The sequence below is a fragment of the Triturus cristatus genome, chromosome 7 (genome assembly GCF_964204655.1).
Source record: "Triturus cristatus chromosome 7, aTriCri1.1, whole genome shotgun sequence".
NCBI lineage: Eukaryota > Metazoa > Chordata > Amphibia > Caudata > Salamandridae > Triturus > Triturus cristatus.
In genome coordinates, this window is record NC_140590.1 from 315,567,924 (window position 1) to 315,580,364 (window position 12,441).

Sequence of the window (12,441 nt, forward strand, 5' to 3'; positions counted from 1 at the left end):
TAAAGGCAAAAATACATTTCGGCCCCACCTAGCTGACTTTGCCATATCAGTCCCTGGTACATTTGGGGATGTGCTGTTTGTGAAAGGGCAGAATGTGGTACTCACAGACAGGTTAGCCAATGGCTGAAGCCCCATTGCTCCATGCTGTTGTGGGCGGACGAAAACTATGAATGACACGTCAGTAGACTAATAAATGAAGAGGGCTGGTGAAAGCTCATATGAGGATGTTGTATATACAATTTTAGAAGAAGAATATCTTTCAAGTCCCATTTAAACCAGTTGCAACAGGGCATCCAAAATCTTGGTGGAACTTCCTTAGAAAGAGTTGATAAGTGTGATTCTCTTCACAATAATTTTTAGAAAGGTATTACCCAGCCTGAAAAACGTCATTATGTTTGGTAAAGTGTGTATGATTCTTAATAGCATATCGCCACGTAAGCAAATGTGTAATATATAATTTGATTGTCTACATTATATACACATTGGTTGTGAATGGTTGTGAAAAGTTCTGTGCCACCAAGGGATTGACATAAAAAGTAGTATGAGTGTTAACATCAGAGGTTTCAAAAGGGCTAGAGACATTTCATGCAGTTAGTTTCCACCCACAAATTAGTGACTTTTTTGGTATTCAAATGTTCCACAGTTATCTGGGTACCAAGCTTATAGTTACTCACATGCAGATAGCCATGCAAAATACTAAAAATACTATTCCATCACAAAAAAGTCTTAGTGGAATTTGTGGCCACTTTTTGCACATGGAACAATAGTATGTGAGATCCCTAGTATAAATCATGCAATATGCACAAATTCAAGGCGATATGCACATACAATGCAATGTGCGCATTATACACACAATTCATTCATAAATACTAAAAAGTCATACATTAATACAGGTGTTAACATATTCATGGGATAGCTTATACATAGAATTCTGCATCTTCTGATGCAGCCCGTGTTTTGATACTAAATGGGGACGTTTGCGAAGTGTTTTCTGAGGGACTTTGCGCTGGCAGTAGTTGGGTGAGATGTGATGTCCTTCGGCTTGGGTGCTTTTGCACCCAAGTTGCCCTTCCAGACTACTACTTTTGTACATTTGGCTATTCAAACATAATTAAGTCAAGCAGGTAAGGCTTATTCCAGGAGGCACTAGTAGGTTTAGATATCAGTACAGTATTATGCAATAACTACCTACAATAAACGTAATGTCCACGCCGGGCTATATCTGTTAAAAAGAACACACCTTTTACTGCCACAGTAAATGCAAGGTAGTTAAAAGGACGATCCGCAAAACAAAATAAAGAAAGCCCCAGCCCCTTATGGGGCAGAGATATCACCTCAAACATATTTGAATTGCTTAAGTTACAATGCACAATAATCATGGTTGTCATTTAGGGATCGCCAGGGGTCTCAGTTGCGACCCCTGGCTAGAGTTCCGCTGCCCATAGCACTGTCCTTGCGACTCCTTGCATCAGAGAGTCTCAAAAGCAGTGCTAAGGTGAGAAACTGTAGCTTTTATTTTCCACTGAGTCTGGGGCAGTTGCCTCCTTTGGAAAGCAATTGTGCTTGATGGAAACCATAAACAGTTTCTGCAAAGGTAAACAGTTGCCATTTGAGCAGGTCTGCAGAGGTGTTTCCTGGCAACAAGGTCTGCAGAGGTGTTTCCTGGCAACAAGCTAACAAGCCTCCCTGATCCCAACCACCATCAAGCATGAGGCTGGGAACTAGTGTGTAGGTTCAATCCATCAGTATTCTTGTAAAGCACGACTATTCACCTGTTAGGGTGTCAAGGCGCTGAGGGGGGGGGGGCGAGAGGGTTCTGCACTTCAGTCGAAGAGTCAAGTCTTGACGTCCTTCCTGGATAGAGGCAGAGACTGGGATGGCCTGAGATGTAGAGGCAGGGGGTTCCAGGCTCACGTTATTGGTGCCACACAGCACATAAGATGATCAGGTCTGGAATCCATGTGTGTGCATTGCTTTTTTTTCAATGGAAAGATGACATGTCTAGGCCCTTCTGCTGCCTCTGCATAATATTTGAAGAGGAGGTGCACGAGGTCCAAACTCCAGAAGCACAGCTGAATGTGTTGATGGTCGCGAGTGCACGCTCACTGACTCGCCCCCATTGCTCTTAGGATCACAGATCTCAGATCGGTCACTGGTCAAAACTGTACTGCATTTTATGATAGTTTCGTTGCTTAAGGCTCTTTGGAGAGAGATCTACATATATATCCAGAGAATTTCATTGTTTAGCACTGATAAGACAACTGAGGAGCTTAATGCATTTACTCGAGGTCTCTTTGCAATTTCAAATCACAGATGTAATTCATAAAATAGCTCATATGGTTAAAATGGCAGCTAAGGAGCACAGTATATAACGTGTAGATCACAGATTTCTATGTTATGCAAGATAGCTCAGTGAGATAATGATATTGTTACAGAGAGCCTTCTCTAACCTGCAGGACACAATTTACAATTCTGTTAAAATGAGTCATTGAGTTATGCAGCCATATCAAACGGCTGCATGCCACCTATAAGTCATATGTTTGTAAACTTGCTAGTTTTAACTGTTAAATGTTATGTTAAATGTATTTTATGTAGCGCAAAAAGACCTTCAGGTGTCTAAGCGCTTTTAGAGAGAGTGACCAAGATCACTGACGGAGCTGGAAACACAATACAGCAAGCGTAAGTTACACTGTGGTTCATGTCTCCCTAAATAGGAGCTTTTTAAGTTGATTCCTAGATGTGAGGAGGACCGGTTCCCTACGAAGGTACGAAGGTAGATTATTCCAGATTTGTGGGAGCAAGACAGAAAACGCTCTGCCCCATTGGATTTGGTGATATTGCGGGGAAGGACTAGGCGGCAGGCCTCAGACGATCGCAGTGTCCGGCCAGGAACATATTTCTCCAGGCGTTCTTTTATATACACTGGTGCTTGGCCATAAATTGCTTTGTGGGCAATACAGAGGCCTTTGAATTAACCTCTCTGTTTGATGGGGAGCCAATGCAATTTATGTAGAAGAGGGGTAGCGCTGGTCCATTTGGGCAGTCTGAAAATGAGCCTAGCCGCATTATTCTGCACTACCTGCAGTCTCTTGATAAGTTTCTGGGGGAGGCCAATATCAAGGGCATTCCCATAGTCTAGCCTAGAGATAACCATGGCGGAGACAATTGCCTGTAGTGAGGACGTTGACAGCAGAGGGGCAAGTTTCCGTAGCTGCCTCATCAGTCCTACACAGGTTCCCACTACCGTGGTAACCTGGCTGGACATGGACAGCTCGGAGTCAATTTTTATACCCCAGCTTTTTACAACCGGGACTGGTACGGGGGCAGTACCCAGTTCAAGTGGCCAACAAAGGTCATACCAAGAGCTGCTTTTTGTGGGAATGACGAGCACTTCAGTCTTGTCAGTGTTTATTTTCAGAGTATTGGCCGTCATCCAATTCACTGTAAATCTGAGCAGCTTTTGTGCCGATTCCTGGGCCTGACTAGAGTTGCTGATCCGGATGAGGAGTTGGGTATCATCAGCAGAATTGAAGACTCGGCAGTCCATGTCGGCCAGGGTCTCCACCAGGGGTTGTAAATAGATATTAAAGAGGAGCGGGGATAATGCGGAGCCCTGGGGCACGCCACAGGTAAGAGTGTCCTTAGCCGATGTATGCTCACCCAACTGAACCCTCTGAGTCTGGTCCGATAGAAACGATTCTAGCCATTGATATGCTAGCCCACTGATGCCCAGGTAAAGAAGACGGGACATTTGTGAGTTGTCTACCAGGGGTAGGAGAGGACTGGGTCTGGAAAGAGGAGCCAAAGTTGGTTGGGGTGTTTGCAATTTCTGAAATGATATCTCTAACTTTCTAAAGAAAGAATGCCTGAAAGACGTTACAGTCGATGGTTGCGACCGTAGATTTTTTCTCAGACTTTTGACTTGGTTCTTTCAAAATTATGAACGTCTGTTTCTGTATATTAATTGCCTCTGTAATCCTTCCACTTTCCTAATTATGATGGCTAGTTTATAGGAGGTGAGAAGGGCTTTGTAGGCAACCAATTCAGCTGAGTCATAACTTTTGCGCCATCGCCTCTCGGCTTGGCGAAGATTTTGTTTCCTTTCCCTCAGAGGTTCATTAAACCATGGGACCCCTTTTCCTTTGTCTCTGACTTTCTCCTTCCGTTCTGGAGCTACTTTGTCTATGGCTCTATGTAAGTTAGCCGAAAGAGCATCACTCTCCGGATCAATGTACTCTTTCCTTATTCTAAGGTTGATAAACAGGCTCCCTTCGGTAGTACTAAGCACGTACTCCTAAGAGCTATGGGAATGCTTCGTATTTGTGGACAGTGGCGGCTCCTCGAGGGAGTGCTGTGGGGGGTCGAGGCGGCTGAGGGGGGTAGTAAACTCCGGCAGAGGTAAGTAAGTAAATAAATAAATGAAACGAATTACATAGCGCGCTCTGCATTGCAGCGCGCACAATGTAATTCGTTTTATTTATTTATTCATTTACTTACTTCTGTTGGGCCGTATGCCGGAGTTTACCACCCCCCGCCCCCCTCCACCCTGCAGCGCTCGCTCGAGGAGGCGCCACTGTTTGTGGAGCTGTAATTGAAACAGCTGACATTTCTTTACAGCACAATGATGCGGATACATGTATAATCTGACAAACATACACAGTTTAAGGATGTCGCAAACTTTCCAAGTCTCCGTCTTTTCACAGCTTGTGAAGTAACAGGCTCTGTTACTCTCACTTGCATATGCCTGAGTCCGACGGGAAGGCAGTATGGGCCCGGTACCCTACGGTACTACGTGCGACCTCACACTTCACGCAGCCAGGACGAGACTCAGATTAAACCAAATTGCTGATTGCCCTTTAAGTGAGTCATTTCTGCTGGGTCACCCTGGAAGGGAACATAAGAGCGCCCTGGCCCCTCGCCGTGCGTCCTGGTGTCTGCACACTCTACCGGGACGCAGTGGGGACGATTCCCCAGGGCAGCAAGACACTGGTTCCTGCTCGAGAGCAGCTGCTGCCAGAGCCCGAACCTTACTATTTCTCATTGTATTCTAGCCCTGATATCTCATACTAGGTCCCCAGGGCTCAAGTAGGTGGGACACGCGGGTGGACAGCGTCCACCCACTCCTTTCACAGGGTGGACGCTGCCCCCCCTGCCAAGAAGTTGAGCCCCACTCCAAAATATGCTGAACTCATCCCAGTGTAAGTGTGAGACACCAGGATTCATTCAGCAGCGCCTGCACGCTATCTTCTTTCCTTCTGAGCAGCAACGTGCAGGGGAGGTTTTGTCATTTGAGGCTCCAGCTGGGCCATAACAAAGGCCGAACTTAAGGGCACATTTGGCCTTCTTTGTCCTAGTATCCAGGCTGGGGGCTGCCTGTACCCTCCCACCTAGATGTGAGTGCAGAGGAAGGGAAACAAAAGCTGCAGCTTAACACTTCAAAGGCGCATACGAGAGGCACGATTTTGACTTTGTTGGGACCCCCATCCATAATAGATATTTATGCACTGTAAGAACGTCAGATGCGTTACTCTGTCCCAGTGCAAAAGAACAATTTAAATACCAGTATTTGTTATTTATTTTACAGCGCTATTCATCCCAATGTAGGGTGTCAGAACACTTTACATCAAACATACATATTATATTGTCAATAAATCACACGCGTTTGTAAATCATTGCACAGGATGTGTTACATGAGACAGTGAGACTACTGGACGTGGGAGTCACATATCACCCTTCATAGCTCACTGTGCTATACTAGGATTACAAAGGGACTGCATATAACAAAAGGATCTCTGTGCTCAAAGCAGTAACCTACTTACCTACTTAATATAAAATAAAATCTGCCATCTGCATGTTACATGATGTGCTTTGGCGCATTAACCCTGTGTGCTACTTTAAGTCAATACTAGGACTAGACAAAAAAGATCTTTCCATCAAATGTGTTTACCACCAGGCAGCTAAAGCAATCACATCTACATGGAAATGTGCTGCACATGGAATATTATGACTGGTGGGGTAGGCTGGCAGTAGAGTTAGTTTGTCAATCCTTGGGTAAAGGAACGTATCACGCGCCATGATGTCACTTCCTGCGATGTCACTTCCTGCAATGCAACGCGCCATGATGTCACTTCCTGTGATAATACCTAACTTGGAGAGTCCCCCCACTTCTCTTTTTTCGGACTTTTGCCATGTATGTAACCCTTCCTTAACCAAGCTCATTAGAGAAAAGCTGGTAGTCGAGGCGCCATCTTGTATTAATGTAACAATCATTGTTATCTCATGAGTGACCACTAGGAGTAAATCCTAGACGTTCGTGGTTGAATGATGTCCACAGGTTCAGGGGCGACATGATCCTTACTCCTGGGAGCTCTCCTCACTCGGGTCTGGCCAGGGCAAGTGACATGGCAGCTTGCAAGGAAGCCGAGGACATGCTGCATCTCACCTATCCTTCTGTGTGCGCTTCATGGATATCTCTCTACTGCACATCAGAAATACCACAGGATGGCGGTCTAACACTACGGATGAGGTTATGTCTGTAGTGTATGTCTTCGTACACACACAAGTAATGAAGCAGGCAGCAGGGACGCATTGGTTAACTTCTATATTATTAAGTACCAGGCATTTAGGAAACAGGTCCCCTCTGGTCCTCTGTCACAGCATCAGAGTCTCGCAAAATGCTGGTCAGTGGTATCAAGCCTGGTACACATCCCAATTTCCACAGCAAGTGATACAAACCATAACATATCCCCCTCCAATAATGAAATAAAAATAAGGCAATACATTTTAAACAATGACCCCTAGTACCAACTATACAAAAAACAATAATAAACAGAAATACACAATTAACTTACCCCACAGCGTAGTCCTTCATCCATCCAGGCAGCTCGTGCTTTCTTTTCTTAAAGTCTGCCACTTCCACTTGTGGTTCTTGCACATCACCCTCTTCTAAAGCACCACTGGTGCACTCCTCTGAACTTACACTGGGCACTCACAGGGTGTCCTCGATACCGTCCAATGGTGGTGTGGTTTGCTCCCCTGTAAACTCAACCATATCTTCCGACCAAAGGTAATCCTTGCTTCTACTCGCCTCCTTACCATCACAGTTCTTCCACTGATCATTTGAACCCAAAGCCACTCGCTTCAGGTTCCACACTTTCCCACTCCTGATTCTGACAGCATTTTGCAAAGTATCCAACATTGGTGCAAATAAATTGACTTTCAGCCTTTGACACTTTATAAGGTTTCTTCACCTGTACCAATTCTCTAATTTTTATATGACTAGGTTTGACACAATGTGCAGTATCGTTGTAAGATTTACTCTTTACCATGTGTCTCTTCCAATTTCGTCTTCACCAGGTCAGGTGACCATTGTTCAGCGGCACTGTCATGCATTCATGCCAGAGTGAACGCACATATGGGGCTCCTTCCTCTCATAACCAGAAATTGAGACATGCCTGTGGTATCATTCACCGTCACCCTATAAACCCACGAAGCCTTCCGTACAGCAATGCGCTAATCGTGCAGCTTCCGAACCGCACTCTGACTAACCTCCTTAATCACTCGGCTAAACCTTTCCACAGTACCATTCCCACTGGGATTACAAAGTGATGTATTATTGTGCTTCACACCCACCTTCTCAAAATAAGCCTTTGCAGCATTAGAACGAACTGCACACCAATATTGCTTAACAACACTTCCCTTCTGAAAAAAAACTGTGGCTGCATTGGCTCTCTCCACAATGTCTACAACAGGCCATTTAGAGAAGAGATCCATCAGTATGATCAGATATTCCTGCAACTCCCCCACATTGCCCAATGAATCCACTGCCGCATGTTCCCAAGGATCACTGGGAAGGACATAGTCACTCATTGGTGTTTTTAAAGTTCACAAGGATTTGTCAGCAGAAGAACAACTTCTGCAGGTCCTGACAAACGTTTCTACTGCCTTATCCACTCCAGGCCACCCAAAATAATTAATGTACCACCAATTTGGTCCTCATGATCCCAAAATGTACTTCATGACAGAGACTTAAAATGACCTCACGCAATCCACACAGATGAATTATTGTATTACCTCTAAAAATCAGTTCCTTGTCAATGGACAGCTCTGACCTAACTCCCCAAAAGGGTTTGCACCCATCTGTTAACAGTTCTTTTTTTGGCCAGCCTTCAGACATATATCTCAAAATTAATTGCAAAATAGCAACCTCCTTTTGTTCCTTCTCCCAATCCTCCTTTTTGATAGCTGGTGAACCAGAATCATGTGCCAACGCAATCTTAAAATAGTTCCAGGGATCATCCTCACAATTTTTCTAAAGGGCAAGGCACCCTTGATAATCAATCTGCCACCAAGTTGTCTTTGCCAGGATCAGACACAATGTGATGGATGTAACCTTTCCTCATAGATATTCTTGCAGACCTAGCAGACGCGGTAACACCCCCCTCTGTGGTCAGTAATTTAACTAAAGGCTTGTGATCACAATGAATGGTAACCGGTCTACCCCACACAAAGACACAGAAGTGCTCCGGCACCTAAGCACATGCTAGTGCTTCCTTCTCAATAATGGGATATTTCTCTTCAGCAGGAAACAGGGATCTGGATGCAAAAAGAATAATACTTTCATTACCTTTATCATCTCTCTGCGACAGTACTGCCCGTAACACTTTATAACTTTCCTCTGTGGTTAGGAAACAATCCACTTTAGGGTCAAAACTACCTAATGCAGGCCCTCTTTCCAAATCATACTTGATTCTACGGACCTCCACCTCACATCGCGAGTCACACAGGACCTTCACCTGTTTTTTTAGCAGTTGTCTAATATTGTTCACTTTACTTGCAAAATTAGGGGTGAATTTTGCACAGTATTTGGCTATTCCGAAGAACGACCTTACTTCATCTTTGTTTGCTGGGGTCTTAGTAATAGCATTTACCAATGATGGTTTAGGTTTGCCCCCCTTCCTCACTGATCACATTCTCCAAGTAATAATAATAATAATACTTTATTCGGTATAAAAAAAATACCATAAAAGTGCAGATCAAATACATCATAATATAAAAACAAAACAATCAACAGCTTAAAATAATACATATTCGATCCTTCCATGAGTGGGAACCCCTTATCACATGAAATTCATATTAAAGACCAATGAGAGGCTAACATCACGGGCCACAAAGGTACTTATAAAAAACATCAAAATTAAGAGAGGAACATAATAGTTTGACAGCTTAAAAGTGATATATATTCGCTCCCATCACAATTTGTTCATCTGGTACCTCTTGTGTTTCTGAGTCTGATGGCTGCCCTTAAAAAGTTTACAGTGCAGAACAGGGTCAGTGTGTCTGTAGACATTTTTAAAAATAACAGGGCCACCTTTGCATGTTTAAATCTAGAAGTCTTTAGAATTGCCCAAGTAAGTCACACCTCTTTCTGCAAACTTGCACTTGTTCAGCTCCTCAGTCAGCCCTTTACTTTCCAGAATTCCTAACAACTTCTGCAATCTCTCATCGTGCTTCATTCTGCTCTCCCCAAGAACCAAAATGTCGCCCAGAAAGAACATTGCTCAATTCTCCCTCCCAAACACTTTGTGCATCTGGCGCTGGAAGACCGCCGTTGCCTTTCCCAGGCCAAAAAGCATTCATTTCAATTGAAAACAGCCAAATGGTGTTCTGAATGCTTCGAGTTTCCTGGACACTGGCGTAGGGGAGATCTGATGGTACGCAGCTGAAAGAACAACGTAGCCCCCTTCAAGCAGGACAACATTGCTGTGATGTTTGGTAGGGGAAAGCGATCAATTACAATATTATTATTTAAATATGGTATGTCCACACCTTTAGATGGATTTTGCCATTACTACAGCACACTACCACTGCTGAAGAAATCCAGTCCGAACTCTCTAAAGGTTCAATCTCATCCATTTCCACAAGCCTGTCTAGCTCCTTTGATACCTCCTCCTGCACCGACATTGGTACCATCCTCAATTTGTGTACCTTGGGAGTGGCATCACTTTTGAGTACTATATCATACTCAAAAACCTTCCAGCATTCCTAAATGTTTGCTAAACACCTTCAGAATTGTTTTTGTTATGCCATTTCCCACATAGTTCCCTTCATCTACAATTAACATCTTCTCCATGCTGTTTGGATCTAAAACAATGGGCAATTTACCTTGGTCATGCCACTCCAGGATAGACGGTCCTTGTTTTGCCACATACAGCTTTCCTCTTGCTTGCTTGCCTTTGAAAACAAAGGATAACCAATTGAAACCCAACATATCTATTATTTCACCAATGTAACTCTCAGGATTAAAATCTGATTGCGAAAGATGTGTGTCACATCAACAGTGACTCACAGAATGCTGGCCAGTTAAGCCAAGCCCTGTACACATTCCAAGTTCCACAACAAGTAACACAAATCATAACAATGTGTTTGTCTTTATTGACGGTGAAAGTGGGTATGGTGGGCACTCCTCACAAATAAAATCCAACACCCATATCCCAATCGAGGGTCCTCTGACCAGTTGTACTTGTAGCTGAAGCCCTTAGCCTCGATACACCTCACCTCTCTGATAGCTTGTGCTCACGTTGATTTGACTTCACCTCGGCGGTTCTCAACCTTTACCCTCTACACCAGTAGTTCTTAACCTTTTGACTTCTGTGGACCACCACTTAATCATTCTTGGAATCCAAGGACCCTTCTGAGTCATCACTGGTAGTTGGGGACCTGACCTTAGCAATTTTGATGATTTGATCCACGAAACTATGCAGAAGCAATAGAAAGGGTACAGTAATCTCAGAGGGCAAAAGACCATCTACACACTAGGTTCAGTATAACAAGTTTTATGAATTATGAAAAACACAAACAAAAGAATATATATATACAATTTCAATTATAGGAGCAAATATTTGTTTATTGTGTCCCCAAGTGAAAAAATGGAACCTAAATGTGAGTTACATGGTTTCCATAGATTGTAAGACACGACCATTCATATTTGATTTCTCAACAGCATATGTACACAATGATACACACTGGGTAATGATTCGTTCTTTGTGCTTGTTGACGGCGTTTTGACCCTTCTGTCAATACGGGGTCTCCTCAGGACTAGTGATGCAGGGACATCTATAACAAAATAATGAAAGCATAAGGCCCATATACCGGCACAGATGCGAGAAATAGAATAAAAGGATAAAAAAGGGGACTTCCAAGGAAGAGGTTACCTGAAGTATTCTGAGCGCAGCCTTTGTGAATTGTCATGCCACAGTGAAAAGTGAAGAAAATAACTCACATGAGGACACAGCCTGGTTCTACCGTGATGGGGTAATGAAAAGAGAAATGAATCAGTCAGAAAAGCGGTAGGTTGTGGCAGGATATGTCATACAGAGTGATCTGTGGAACTGGTCTTACCTCAGTATGAGGAAAAGCTCGCTCTTACGGGTTTAAGTCGGCCACCAGGCTCTTCCATGAACATGCTACAGCCGTAGCGGTGTTGTTGATCCCTGATGTGTTCAGCATACAGTGGCAATGCACTGTGTTTATCTGCGGGGTAAAGTGGGAGGGGAGGGATGGTATCATAAAGATAAAGCGAGTGGAAGAATATTCCGCCCGGATTGTATTGTGACCGGACGGATCTCCGTGTGTGTGGATGAATGCCGCATAAGTCAGCTTCCGTTCGGGCTGCGTGAGTCAGCTCTCAGTATATTGACAGTGATCACTCTGCGTGAGGTCTACTAAATACAGGGTTTTCCCACCATTCTACATGGAGAACCGGCAGGCCTAGTTGTGGATCACCGTAGCGCCGTTCAATCCGATGATCGGTGCCCGCGGAGGGTAAACAGTGAAGAGAGACCTCTGCGTGAGGTTGCGAGTCTGTTTTAAGGTGTGGCACAAAGTGGAAAGGCTGCGCTAGGGTTGACGTTGACACTGGGAGGCATAATGTTGCAACAGGGTGCATGGTGAGGAAAGTGGAAAATCCTTCAGGGGCGCAACTACTTATTATACACACGGTTCGCGGTACATACTGCAGAGTGTGTAGTTTGTGACCATTGCGGCATGCGGACAGTGGAAAGTACTTCACAATACAAAATGCGATATGAATAAGATACTTGACGCTATATTATATACATTGGTGAACACATGTCAAAGGTGTCAATCCCGAGTCTAATACAGGCGTATTCTGTGAGTGACTTCATGATACATTACACGTGTTATGTGATTAATGCCGTATGGTTATCGGTTGATACATTTCAGACAGGGTCTAGTAAGGGTTCATTAATGAAGTGTGATAACATACCCTCTCCATTCCTCAGCAGAGCTAAGCCCTTCTTCAATAGAATTGACCCTATCTATCCAGCGGCACTCAATCCGCTGGAGTATGTTTGTGATGTCGCCTCCTCTCTCTGGTAAAGTGGCAATATCAATTATTTGCCATTTTATCTCGTCTGCAGT

General features: G+C 44.0%; 1 protein-coding gene across 1 annotated transcript in view; it reads left to right on the forward strand.

The window, feature by feature from the left end:
• Positions 1–12,441, forward strand: part of TMEM150B (transmembrane protein 150B) — a 136,412-nt gene that overhangs the window by 12,098 nt on the left and 111,873 nt on the right. The gene's annotated exons all lie outside the window — the stretch shown is intronic.